The sequence below is a fragment of the Leptodactylus fuscus genome, chromosome 7 (assembly GCF_031893055.1).
Source record: "Leptodactylus fuscus isolate aLepFus1 chromosome 7, aLepFus1.hap2, whole genome shotgun sequence".
Taxonomy (NCBI): Eukaryota; Metazoa; Chordata; class Amphibia; order Anura; family Leptodactylidae; genus Leptodactylus; species Leptodactylus fuscus.
The window spans coordinates 64,272,555-64,287,300 of NC_134271.1; the positions used below are offsets into that span (position 1 = coordinate 64,272,555).

The following is a 14,746-nucleotide window of genomic DNA, read 5'->3' on the forward strand; positions in this document are numbered from 1 at the left end:
TCATAGATTGTAAGCTCTTGCGAGCAGGGCCCTCAGTCCCATTGTGTAAAATGATTTTCTTTGTAATGTATCTTTCTGTCTGTATTTGAACCCTACAAATTGTACAGCACTGCGGAATATGTTGGCGCTATATAAATAAAATTTATTATTATTATTATTATTATTGCCTCCTTTATTGCCCCCCACAAAGTATGTTATCCTGTTTAATGGTCCTCACACAGTACATGGCTCTGTTTACTGCCTCCCACACGGTATATTGTATCTCTTTATCCCCCCCCCAGTTCATTGTTCTCTTTTTATTTAAAAAATAAAAATAAAAGTATGGAATCTGTTCTGGCATCAGTTTCCCTCTGGCTCGTGTACACCACACCAGAGGGAGCTGATAGCTGATATGTGACTACACATTAAGAATACATACAACACAAAGAGAAATCTGAACCACATAAATATTTGGTGTGACCACTCTTTACCTTCAGAAGGACATCAATTCTTCAAGATAAACTTGCATAGTGTATTCTGTAAGGAGTTTCTTCTAACCATCTTGGAGAACTAACTACAGATCTTTTGTAAGGCTAAGACCCCACATTGCAGAACACATCCAAAAAATGCAGCCTATCTGAAATGCAGCAATTTTTGATTAATTTGTGTCATTATATTTGTTGCCTTTCTGAGTGGGGGCAGAGCGATCCAATAAACGTGTATAATCCAATTACTTACTGTTCTAATGCTCACAATCCATCATCTTTAAATCCAATGGCGACCAAAGTGGAGTTCCAGATTATATGCTGAATTAAAGGACTTTTACTGTTCTGTGAAGTGTTCGCATAACAATATACATTATGTTGTATAGCTTCCATATGTCAAGATGGCGCTGTGTTATAAGTGATGCTGACAATTCCAGATTGCTTTGCAGCTGATTTTTATACTTCCTCACCTGACCACTAGATGGTGCCATACTTTAGGTTTCTTTATAATCCTTCTAAAATGCAGAAGGAAAGTATTACCAGGAATTTTGCTTTTTTTGTTTTTTTTTAACCTCTGGGTCATTATCTGGCAACCATTTATAAGGGAGGTAGCGGTAATAATCTGGAGTGTCTGATGAGAAGATTTCTCAGAAATAGTGCAATGTTTTTTTGTTTCATACACGCAATAGTAATTCATTATAAATATAACTATAACATTATAATTCACCTTTCCGTTATTTATATGACATATGTTAAATTTCATACCGCATCTATTGATAGAGTTGACACATTACAAAGTATAACTAAATATATAGATTTTGTTATGTTTTACTACTTTTCCAAAATAAAAAACCCTTTTGTGAAAAAATAATAAAAAATTGCTTGGGGGCACCATATTTTGAGACACAGAACTTTATTTTCTTAGTGACACTTTGTAAAGGCTTGTTTGTTTGTAGGGCAAGCTGTAGTTTTTAATACTATTTTATCGTACATTTTTTCATGTACCATTTTGTGGTACAACTTTTTGAACACTTGTTAGGGTAAGTTCACACACAGTTTTTTGGTCAGGGTTTTGGCATTGTCAAAACCGGACTGGAAAACACATGAGATGTTTCCTGAGGCGGTTTTTACCATTTGAAACGTTTCCTGAAGCATTTTTTTGAGGCGTCTTTCGAGGAGTTTCCTGATCCTTTTCCTCTTTGGATGTGGTCGTGAATTATATTTTAAAAAACGCCTGGCGTTTCCTGATCAGGTTTTTGCCAAAAACGCTTCAGGTTCCGCTTCAGGTTTTTGTCCAAAAACGAGCCGGAAAACGCTCATGGGTTCAAAAAGAATGGACATCTCGCTTCTTTTTTGCCGCTAGCGGAAAAAATGCTAGCGGAGAAGACTCAGAAGCGTTTTGTATACTTTGAATGGTGAGGCATTTTTTGGTTCAGGTTTTGGAGGCGGATTTCTGCCAAAACCCTGACCAAAAAACTCTGTGTGAACTTAGCCTTATTCCTTTAAAATCTAAATAAAAATATAAATAACATATTTCAATATTTCAGCCTTTTGTTAACATAGTTATACTATTTATGTTGATTTTTTAAAAAATATATATAAGAAATGGAAAAAGATTTATTTTTTACTGTAATTAATTATTAAAATATTTTATAATCCCTTCAAGACCGAGACAATTTTAATTTTTGCATTTCCGTTTTTCCCTCCCCACATTCCAAGACATTTTTGTGTTCCCAGAGTCACATGATGGCTTATTGTTTGTGAAAGAAATTGTACTTTGTACAAAGTACTGGGAAACTGGAAAAAAATTCAGAATGGGGTGGAATTGGAAAAAAATGCATTTGCGCCAGTTTCTTATTTTTACGACATTCATTACGTGGTAAAATGACATGCTATCTGTATTCTGTGAGTCAGTACAAACACGGCGATTTTAAATTTATATAGTATTTTTAATGTTTTGATACCTTTTCTAAAATTAAAAACTTTGCAAAATATTTTGACAAATGTAACTTTTTAATTTTTTCATGTATGGAGCTGTGTATGGTGTCTTTTTATGGTGTACAAGTTGGCGTTTTTATTAATACCATTTTGGGGAAGATCTAATGGTATGATCTCTTTTTATTCAATTTTTTTAAGGATACAAAGTCTTGAGAAACAGCCATTTGACCATTTAGATTTTTTTCCTCACTACAGCGTTCACAGTATGGGATAAAAATTCTTATATTTTAATAGTTTGGACATTTTTGAGTCTGGGATACCTAAAGTTTTTATGTTTGTGTTTGTTTGTTTATTTTTATATGTAATCTAGGGATGGGGGGTGATTGGATTTTTTTATTTTTGTGTTTTTTTTTATACTTTTAATTTTTTAAAATCTTTTATTTTAAGAAACTCTAGGGACCTTGAACCTTAGAGGGCCCGATCACTTCTAAAATATATAGTAAAATTAATTGACTTCTAATACATGCTGCCTATGGCTCAACTCCTGAGCCCTCTCCATATAGCCCTTCATGCCTAATCACGTACATGTAATTGAATTTGAAAGAAGGGGTTAATCTTTCCATTTTTATGTTCAATTCCATAATGGAACTTTAACAAGCGATTGCTTGTGTGATATGATATAATACTTCTGTATTGCAATATATTATACTTTTAGCAGTTTGAGTTTAGTGGAGTCTAGAGACAGTTTTTAGACCACCTGCTTGCCATGGCCCTCCTTGGAACCCACTTTTCTAACCACTTAGATGCCCTCATTAGATACGATGACATCATCTAAGGGGTTAATCTAAGGTATCTTCAACACTGACAGCTCCTATTTTGGCAACACTTCAGCGCTTTATTATATGCTGAGCATGAAAGGGGTTTTTGTACAGTTAAATATTGATGACCTATTAGCTCACTTGAACTGCCACTTTGAGTGGCTGATCTGTGGGGATCCCTGATGTCAGACCCCATTGATCATATATTGATGATCTATCCTATGGATATCATCTCATGAAAAACCCCTTTAATTAATACTAATAGTATGACACAGGGGGAAGGTTGTTTTTTTTTTAATATATGACATATTGTATACCTTTTTTGATTTTCCATTTCTGACATTGATAGATCTCTAAGGGTCATATATGGATTAGGCATATGACAAGTGTGTGAAGAAAGCAGGTTAGCTATTTTGTGTATTGCTGGTGTCAGGCGCCTTTTGAAAGATGTCAGATCTACACTCATACTATGGACAGACATTTGGTTTGTACAGTATGTGTTCCCTATGCAAATAGACCTAGAGAATATGTGTATTTGGAATGAAATTTTTAATAATATCCCAGTTTGTGACTGATATATTCTATTAAAGCAGAAAAACATGGATGTTTGCTTCTAGAAACAGCATCATACCTGTTCATGGACTTTGTTTGGCATAACCCCTCGTTCACATCTGCTTTTGTATTCTGTCCGGGGGAGTCCGCATGGGGACCCCCCGAATGGAATACCAAGCGGAATTGCAAGTGCTGTGCCGTAAAAGCACATGGACCCCATAGACTATAATATGGGGTCTGTGCGCTTGCTGTGCGCTGCCTGCACAAATCATGCGGACAGGAAATTAGATTGTGAACTACTTTCCTGTCCGCATGTTCTGTGCGGAAATCTGGCGGCAAGCACACAGACCCCATTATAGTCTATGAGGATCCATGTGCTTTTACTACACAGCACCTGCAATTGTCCCCATGTGGGGTCCCCATGTGGAAATGCTGCGAAATCAAAAACCATTGTGTTTTTCTAATTCGCAGCACATCAGTTATACCTACACTGCGTGGTCTTTTCTGCACCATCTTTTGGTTGTTGCTCGCTACGTGGAGTCTTAGCCTAAAACTGGCAATGATTGCCAGATAAAAAAAGAATACTTTCTGCACAAACCATCATCATTAGAAGCAATATTAACATAAAAATGGCATATCATTCCATCAGGCAAAGTAAGGGGCCTGCCATTTATATTGTCTATGACAACAGATACAAATTGAAAGTATTCCTTTTGTGTCGGTCAGTCTTCCAATGTCATATCCTTTTATATGATGTATCAGAACAACAGACATTACAATGCTAGTGCGCAACCAACTTCATTTACGTAACATATAATATTGTGTATTCCTGGTGCTCAGCAATGCTTGTATGGTGCCACAGATCTGACCAGTTGGAGTGTTTTTTCACTCCATGATCACATGAGCCCCTCTCCTTCCGCAGTTATAAATGCAGGTGAGAACTGGGAAGAAAGCAAGGTGTAGACATGATTCTATATTGTCATGATAACCTTGTAGCAATTTTTAGTTGCTTTTTTCCACCCTTTTCTACATCAATTAATCAACTCATTCTCAGCTTGTGATCATTTTACAAAGGACAGATGAATCAGATCTATGAGGATGTGCAGCATTTCTAAGGCGTCTCATTGTGTGACAGCGCCAATTTCTCATAACGTCTATTATAACCCCCCTTCACATTTTTTTTTATCTTTTCATGCTAAATATTTGATAAAATGCTATAAAAAATACACCTTAAATATAAGAGAAAGTCCTGCTGAATAAATTAATTGGAACTTGGGTAATCGTTTATTGCGCTTCTTTTGGCTAATTTACTTAGCCATTTTTCCTGGCTAATAAACTGTTTTTAATCAACTAGTTTCCTTTTGTGCCCTAAGATAAAATCATTGCAGTGCCCCCTACTGGTGAATGGCAGCTCAGCGTGGCAGATGTGGCATTGATTGACTGAGACAAACCAATAGCTGACATAAAGCCAAGGGTGATGCTGAAGAATGCCAGTTCATTTTACATCACATCATTAAAAAAAAAAAACACAACACAGAAGTAAATATCAATAGGAAAATAACGTTCACCGCACTCCTTTCATTTTTTCGACATATGACGGTTTGAAGCTGTTGGATTTGGTCAGGATAATGTGATATTGGCATGGGGGAGGGAAAAAATGTATATTTTAGATTTGGCAGTTTGTAATTGCACATGTTGGCATAAGTTTACCTATTGAATTAAATAAAATAAAAAAATTCTGCATTTATTTAATGATATCACAGCGGGGCACATTTATACAAAGTGTCATTTTGCCTGTAAGGCTTTCATTGGCTTTCATATGCCACGTTCATGAAGATTTTACACAGATGTATATAAGTATAGTACCCCTCTATGAAAGTTCAATAGGGATGACCCAGCGTAAGTCTGAGAGGTTTCATACATAAATACAGTATCTTATGATTATTATTATTATTATTATTATTATTATTTATAAAAAAAAAATTGTACAAATTTCATGCTGGTTTGCAACAAATTATACCATAGTCATAGTAAAAATATGAAAAAATGGCAACCAAATACCAGTTCTCATATATCTGTACTGATATGTCAAAAGCAAAATTCATTAAAAAGCATCCTATAATACAAACACATTTTTTCTGAGTAACACGTCGGAATAGCCTTAAAGGGCTCGTCCCATCACAAGGATCCTATCTATACTGCTAGTTTATGTGGATTTAAGACTTTTCCTAAATACATTGCTTTATCAAAACTGCTTTGTTTGGCCGCTATCTTAATTTATTCAGTTCATTATTTACACTCCGTTTCTATGGCGCTTAGGATTATCTGCTCATTTGTCAAGTGATGTAGCTGCCTGCTCTCAGAGGGGGAGGGAGGGGCTGGGAGCAGCTCTGAGCTGTTTGTGTCTGATAAGTAGCGGAGCTTCTCAGATAGGGGAGGTGAGAGCTCCGGGATTTCTGAGCTCTTATCAGTCGGTTTAATTGAATTTGGCTGATAAGGGCTGAGATAGGGAGTCCGTTACCTCTGTATGTAATGCAAACTGACTCAAATCCAGCTCTGCTACATCAGCTTCCCACTGTGGTAATTCATTTACAACCAATCCCGTGCAAGTGAAACCCCGCTCACCTATGTGCCGAGAAAAGCAGGAAGTGAAGAGAGCACAACAGCCTGCAGGTTAGTGAACAAGCGTTATGGGAATACCCCTTTAAGAAAGGCTATTCTTCTCCTACCTTTAGATGTCTTCTCCGTGCCGCCGTTTCGTAGGAATCCCAGTTTTTGTCGGTATGCAAATGAGTTCTCTCGCAGCACTGGGGGCGTCCCCAATGCTGCGAGAGAACTCTCTCCAGCGCCGCCTCCATCTTCGTCAGCAACGGCCTCCTCATCCTTTTTTTCTGGCGCAGGTTTCAGACTTCTAGGCCTCGGGCAGAGCAGACTGCGCATGCCCACAGGCCACGAGAAAATGGCCACTTACAATACTGTGATACCCCTATCTGTGATTCTATGACATGAGATGGAGGGAGCTTAGCCCACATTGCATAATATATGATAGAGACTAAGATATTTATGAAACTTTTAACCATTAAGATGTGTGACTGCAGAATACTTGTCATTTCCAAGTTACCTGCCCAATGAAGTCTTTAACTGCCAAACTGTGTTCCATCCAAATGTACCAATCAAGCTCTCTACTTATTTATGACTGGAACCACCAAGCTTACTGGCAAAGTTGTAAGCACTGGGCTTTGCCCCAGACATTGTAAAGTTCTATTACTTTGGACTGTACTGTGTCCACCTCATTGCTGCACCATCCTCAAGTGTGGGCCCACCTTAGGCTAAGACCCCATGTTGGAAAAATACAGCATTTTTCCTGCTGCTGAAACGCAGCCGGAAAAAAATGGTGTGCTTTACAGTACCAGCAAAGTGAATGAGATTCAGGCTAATCCCATCAAAACATTGCAGAAAAGAAAATGCTGCAGAAAAAAATGCAGCATGTAAATTTTATATACAGAATCGTTTTTCCCTGTAGATTTAATAAGGTAGGAAAAAAACGCAAAGAAAAATGCAGTAAAACGCAATGAAATTGCTGCAGAAAAAAATGTGATTTATTTCCATTGCATTTTTTGTGGCAGAATTTCTTAGCTGCGTTACGTAATGTGAGACCATAGCCTAAGAGTAATGGGTCATACATAAAACTGTTTTACAGGCTGAAATAAGGAGTCCTACAGAGTTCCACAAAAAACCCTATGTGTAAAAATGTCACAGGCACATTTTGCAAACCCTTAGGGTCTGTTCACACATCGGAAAGTGAAGAAGTATTTGAGGCAGTCTTCTTCTTCAGATTCCTCTCCACTTTATGGCCCTTTGCATTACACAGTAGAAATTCGAAGCAGAGGTTTGGCTTTCCGCATCAGAAGCCATGAGGCTCCTCAGCTTGAGGCTTGTGCTGCGGTTCTGTGACTAAACCACCCAATATAAAAACTTGAGAGTCTTCAGTAGTTGACACCTTTTTTAATGGCTAACTAATAATGATGACAGATTACAATCTTTCGAGGATGTAGGCCTCTTCCTCAGGTATAGTATAAAACCAATTTCTGAAGGATGCATATTTATGCAAAAAGAGACACATAGGAATAGAATGTTACGTGGGAGGTTGGATGGTAATTGGTACATACAAGTAAACAATTCATCAGTTCACAAGGTCCTTATCAGTTCAATGAGTGGCTTTATGGCTGCTTTTGATCAGTGATGAGACTTGTTCCTGTACAAAGCCATAAACCCCGGTGACAGATTCAACCCCTCCTAGAGTGTGTTGAACTGGGTCATCAACTTGTATTCATAAATCCTACTCTCTTTCTTGGATTTGAAATTTCTCCTCCTTCATGATATTATGATCTTGATTGCAAAAGTGTTTTGGCACGGGAAGTAAACCACCCAAGGAATCCACAGAAAGTTCAAGAAGAACGGCTATGCCGTTGTGTTGGTCTCTGAAAGTAGTAGGAGGCAGATTCTGAATGGAATTTGGAGATGATTTTAATATGTATTCCGTCTCAACATTAGTGACAAATTCCTTCATGTGAACATACCCTAATGAGCACTTTAAATAGCAGATTTATTGGGGCCCCTTGCTGCATAAAAAACTGTGATCTGTTTATTCTGGAGGGATCCTTCTAATAGAAAGATCACACAACCACTCTCAGAAGTCTGTTGGCTCATTCACACTGGCTATATTGTACGTATATTGTTCTTCAAAAAGAGATATTACAAATTTTTTCACAACTTTTAGAATGGGAAAACTCAAAAACATATATTTATAGATGAATTTGGTTTTATATTTCATGGAAATGATATTTAATTCTGCATTAATACCTGGAAGCATACCTGCCCTGTGTGTAACTTTACAAGATGTGTTGGCTGACTCTCCTCCAGTAGATGTTACAGGCACTAAACAGCTTGAAGTAACAGTCCTGTTCTCAGCAATGTAGCTTTTACTTGAGCATGCTTGTGAAATCTTATTAATAATGGCAGTCTACACAAGTCACTGTGTATCTGCTTAGCACTGCTATTTGCAGTGTGATCTTTAATGAGTCACACTGATTGTGTGTGATTTTTTTTCCCTCTTTTCTTTGTCACAGCTGTGAAATGAAAGCACACTCGGGTGATGTGTTGTCGCTGTGGAAGATGTTTATTAGAGGTACGAAAAGTGGAAGACACTTCATTTTCCTTTCCAGTAGTCACAATCTATAATAATAACAAGAAATAATAACAATCCACTGTACTATCTATCTATCTATCTATCTATCTATCTATCTATCTATCTATCTATCTATCTATCTATCTATCTATCATCTCAATCTATCTGTCTATCTATTCTTTTAGTGTAGCATCTACTTGCATAGTTTTATCAGTGCACTTATTCTGTAAGATGGAAGATCTATGAAGAAGTCTCAAAAATTTAAGTTAATATATCAGGGAATTGAATAACTAGCCATACACTAGTATTATTTTATTCCTTCCTTGCGATCTCAGGTTGACCCCGCGGGGACCCCTTAAACTTATTAAACTTGTTAACTGCTCCATGATTCTAGGTGGCTTCATTTTCTATATTTGCTGTACTCCATGTATTTTTGGTATTGTACCCAGGTATACAGGACTGCGCAGGCGTCGGCGGTTGGACCGAGACGGAAGACAGAAGAGGCGGGATTGCAGCTGAAGATGGAGGCGTCGCAGGAGAGAGCTCTCTGGCAGCAGTGGGGACGCCCCCATCGCTGTTTGAGCGCTGGGGCCCGCCTCCATTGCTGCAGAGAACTCATTTGCATACCGGTTAAAACCGTTATTTCTAAGGAACAGCGCCGCGGAGACCACGTCTAAAGGTAAGAGACGAATAGCCTTTCTAAAGGCTATTCTGACATCTAAAGCAAAACAAAAAGCGATTTAGTGGTAGAATCCCTTTAAAGTCTTATGCATATAAGGGCATTGGAGCAATGGAGGTGGGACTTTAGACTCCTGGAACACTGTTCTTGCCATTCAGACTCCTACCATCTTCTTGCTGCACCAGCTTGTACAGTGAGACTTGATCGTAGTGATGCAGATTTATGAAGAGTGGCATTACTCACACCAGTCTTCATAGCTCTAAATCCAGCGGTGGATGCACCTCATACAAGGTGCATACCTCCTCATTAATGTGGCGCCCCCTCTGCCGGGCTGTGTGGCTCAGAAAAAATGTATGCCAGCTTGTAGCTGAAGGAAGTTTCCCTCATCATTTATGCTAGATTTCTGGTGTAAATGATTGTAAATCTCCCGCACACCTTTGCGTGGATTTTAAAAAGTAGCAATTTTTTTTGTGCAAAACTGGCGTGAAAGTCATAGCAAATCTGCCCTATTGCCTTTACTATAAACAGTTTTTCTGATCTAGCCTGAGTCCTATTTTCTAATATAACTGAAAGAGATTGCATAAAATGTTCGAAGTTCGGTCTTGCCACTGCCAGACCTACATTAGCTCCCCTGCGTGTGGGAGTTGAGCCCTGCCATCAAACTACTCTGGTATATCTGTACCATACTCCACAATTCCCCCGATGAGCACCCTGTCTATTGGGTTGAAACACTTTGGGATGGAGAATTAATAGGGTTGGTTTAGGGATAGTTTTGGTACTACCCTTATCAGGGCGGGAGTCTTGGATTGTTTTTTTAAGGGTGTGAATAGGGACTTAGCTACATCTACCTTAAGCGTTGGACCCTGAGATCCTTGTGTGAAACTCAACATACCCCCCCCCTCCCCATTCCACACTTTGACCTATTTTGGGGTAAGAGGGGTCTAATTTTATTTTTGTTGACTCTGTACAACATTTTAACAGTTCTATTTTAGATAATTGTTTAGGATACTTCCGTATTCATAATGCTTGAAGTACTGTATATAAGCTGTATCCTTGTCCCTAACCATTTCTGCATTTACAACTACTGATGGTAGATCTATGAAGATGTATGATGTGCCCGATAACCAGCTGGATGTTTTTGAACAGGTTCATAGTTATCTGTGATCTACCAATCAAATGGTTGCGTTGTGTCATGTAGCTACACCTAGAAGGCTGTTGTCAGAGTCTCAGCCATATGTATGCATGGAGATATATATACATATATTTGTATTATTCCAGAGGCAGCATAATAAAAAGACTCTGCCTATCGAATTAATAAAACATGAATGCTGTTTGGGTGTAACCATATTTTTCACACACCCGAGGTGTGGGATGTTTCATAAAGCCCTTAAGCTCTCCTCTCAGCGTTTCATTAACAAAGGGACGGAAAGGAAAGAGAAAACCTGGGGTGTGGATACATTTTGTGGTAGCAATTTCTCACCACCCTTAAATTATGCATAATTGCACCTGTAATTCAAGCCATGAATGCTACAAATACAAGCAGCTTCAATTGTTGTAATCTTATTTTTACATTATGTAGCTGGGACATAACCCATGTCATGTTTTTTGAGGTGTTGTCTCTTCTAGATGTGATTTGGGCACTGACATGGAATCCATATTATTAGCAGCGAGGATCAGAAAGAGCTTTCCATTTGTAAGAAACTTTTGCACACCACTCTCCACTAGGCCAACCCTATCACGGCCGGTAAAGGAATTCGATATTTGCTTGATTCTCCATCCCTTCTTTCCTATCTGGTGGTCAGAATGGAGAGCTGCTACAAGGACCAGCTTTGGTGCTGGAGAAAGGATGTATTGCATGATCAGAAAGAGCTCTCCATTTGTAGGAAGCTTTTGCACATTACTCTCCACTAGGTCATCCCTATCAGGGCCAGAAAAGGAATTCGGTATTTGCTTGCTTCTCCCTCCCTTCTTTCCTATCTGGTGGTGAGAATGGAGAGCTGCTGCAAGGACCAGCTTTGGTGCTGGAGAACGGACGTATTGCATGATCACCCCATTCACTTGGGTGTGTAAGAAATCTGAGTATGCCACCAAATTTCCTCCTCCTTTCACATGGCCCTATAACAACGTCATAATAACAGGTAACAAAATAAACGTATCAAGGGCAATATAAAAATGATATATTTTATGAGGAGCCCTGGCACTGAAGGAACTGAATACAATAAACTGCTGAACTGTTTCTGCAGTTGTGATTCTGCTTTCATGCTAGCAGCCAGCTATTCATTTGGAGTGAGTCCTATTACCATGCTGCCATTTCTAAGCAAAGCACAACAAGGAACTATTTGTAAGACTGGATGTCCATGTTTTCCAGTGTTCGTAGTCGTTGGCTTTGTAGTCCTCCACTGTCAAGAGTAGCATGGAATATAATTATTGAATTTTGGCAACAGAAAGGAAGGACAATGCAGTATTAACTTAACATGCCTCGAGTGGGCTTTTAAAATGTGCCATAAATATCTTATAGTCACTGGTACCCTGAGTATTCTAGTGTCTTATTTATCCAGCATTTCCAAAAGTACCGTATTTTTCAGACTATAAGACGCACTTTTTTTCCTCCCAATATGGGAGGAAAATGTGTGTGCGTCTTATAGTCCGAATGCAGTGTGTGCAGCGTCTGTGTCCCGTCTGTGTGAATCAAAAGGAGAGCAGCACGGTGCCTGCCTGCTCTGCCCCTCCTTCCCTGTCTGTGTCCCATGTTTGCAGGAGCGAGATATGAGAGGCAGGGAAGTAAGGGTGGGCCAGACAGGTGAAGGAAGTGTGGTTTCAAGCTTGCCGAGAAAACCACGCCTCCTTCTCCCGTCTGGCCCGCCCCTCCTTCACTGCCTCTCAGATCTGGCTCTGGCAATGAAGCCACACAGACAGGGAAGGAGGGGCGGGCCAAACGGGAGGAGGAGGCGTGGTTTTCTCGGCAAGCTTGAAACCACGCCTCCTTCACCCGTTTGGCCCGCCCCTACTTCCCTGCCTGTGTGGCTTCATTGCCGGAGCAAGATCTGAGAGGCAGTGAAGGAGGGACGAGCCAGATGGGTGAAAGAGGCGCGTTTTCAAGTTTGCTTAGAAAACCACACCTCCTTCACCCATCTGACCCGCCCCTTTTTCTCTTCTTGCATAGCTTCACTGCAGGGTGTCTCTTTCCATCCATGGATGAGATAGATTAGATATAGATAGATAGATAGATAGATAGATAGATAGATAGATAGATAGACAGAAAGACAGACAGACACACAGATAGACGGATAGATAGATAGATAGATAGATAGATAGATATGTTCAAATCACCCCCATATCCCTAGAATACATATAAAACAAAAACATTACTGTGAAACACATACACATTTGGTATCCCTGTGTCCGAAAGCCTCCGGTTCTATTTACATTGGTGAAATATTATATTATTAGGTTATTAAATATTTCACCAATTTTTTTTCCTTAAAATTTTTTTTTTCCCTATTTTCCTCCTCTAAAACCTTAGTGCGTCTTATGGTCCGGTGCGTCTTATAGTCCGAAAAATACGGTATATTTGTCCAGATTAGAGTCTATTAGTCCAGTGGGTGGTAACGTTGGATATATGACACGTAGCGACCCTGCCCCAAAGTGACAACAGTTTTACTGCCCACTTGGCCAATATACCCTAATTTGCATAAACACTACTAATATGGCTTAAATCTAAAATAACTCTCTCCCATTAGCTGAACAATGGGGTCACAATTTTTGACACAGGAGAGTTTGGGATCACAATTTTTGACAGAGGAGAGTTTGGGTGATGTTGTTTGGCTTTCCTAAAGCAGTTTGTTGCTTTAGTCTGATCAAAGCAGAACGGCTTGTTGGTGTCCACTCCCCCTCCCCCTCCCCAATGAATAGATGAGACATGTAATCAAACTGTGATCCCCTTACCATCTTATACCACTTGTTGGGGGACTGAATATGAATATAAGACACATTAGACATGTGGTTTTAGAAATGTGTGCTACATGAAAATATATTATAAGTTATTTTAGTGTTTGGTTTTCGTTTCATGTTTTTTTTTAAGCTGCATATTTAGCAGGTTGCAGGGTCAGGCCTACAGGCTTGAGATTGCACCTCTGTTATTTTGAAACATCCCATCTCCAACACTTTATATCCTGTTTTCCTTTCTAGGCTGTTTTTTAACTTACTGCACAGACGAAGGTCCTTATCCATCTGTTAACCTGGGTTTTTTTTCTCTCTCCGTTTTTTTTTCCTTTTCCTTTTTTCCATCTTGAACAGATCGTCTTGAGGCTAGAATGCTCAAGGCAAGCTCATCTGAAACAGGAAAACGGAGGTAAGCAGATCTGGAGATATTACAATTGACATATCAAGGCTTTACACCGATTAATGTTTTATACCCCATTCCTTGCATATCATTAATAGAAAATCTGACGAAAAACTTTTTAGGATATATTTGTTGCTTTTTTACGTTTTGATCTTAATGTTGGCAAACTAATACATTAATATATAGCGACCCCCCAAGGGTAGAGTATTTGCATGCGTTACACTTTCATTTCATTTCAGGTAGCTTCACTATCACCAAGGCTGTTGATGTCGGCTCAAGTTTTTATTTTGAAATAGGGCAGAAGAAATGCATGCGTAATTTACTGCTAATGGGGAAAACTTCCCAAAACAGAAACACTAATCACTTACAGCTTGTTTTTCTCTCCTACTATAGGTAGAATGTAGCCTGATGGATGAATGTCATAGCGCGGGTAATCACATTGAAAACCTTCTGGTGTCTATGTTAAGGCTTTAATTAGGTTTTTTAATAAATCTAAGCCAAAACACTAATACATTTTTTAACCCTGTGTATTAACTAATATGTAAAACTGATTTCAAGTTACTGAATGTTTTTAGAAGGTGGGATGGAGTAATCCCTCTGGTTATTCTCAGGATATGCTTCAAGCTTTTCATGCCATTGTGTTCTTTCTATAAGAGATTTATTTGTAATATGCTTTTTATGTGTTTAGAGTAGTTCTGGTGTTGATGGTTTGTAAGATATCTCTAGAAATATAGCGCCTAAAGGCCCCAGGTGCCGTGAAGAGGA

The 14,746-nt window shown here is 38.9% G+C and overlaps 1 long non-coding RNA gene across 1 annotated transcript; it reads left to right on the forward strand.

Moving 5' to 3' along the window:
- Positions 1-8,901: 8,901 nt before the first annotated feature.
- LOC142213649 (uncharacterized) lies at positions 8,902-14,450 on the forward strand. The gene is made up of 3 exons (XR_012717239.1): positions 8,902-8,960; positions 13,936-13,990; positions 14,375-14,450. It is a non-coding gene; the product is annotated as an uncharacterized LOC142213649 (long non-coding RNA).
- Positions 14,451-14,746: the final 296 nt, after the last annotated feature.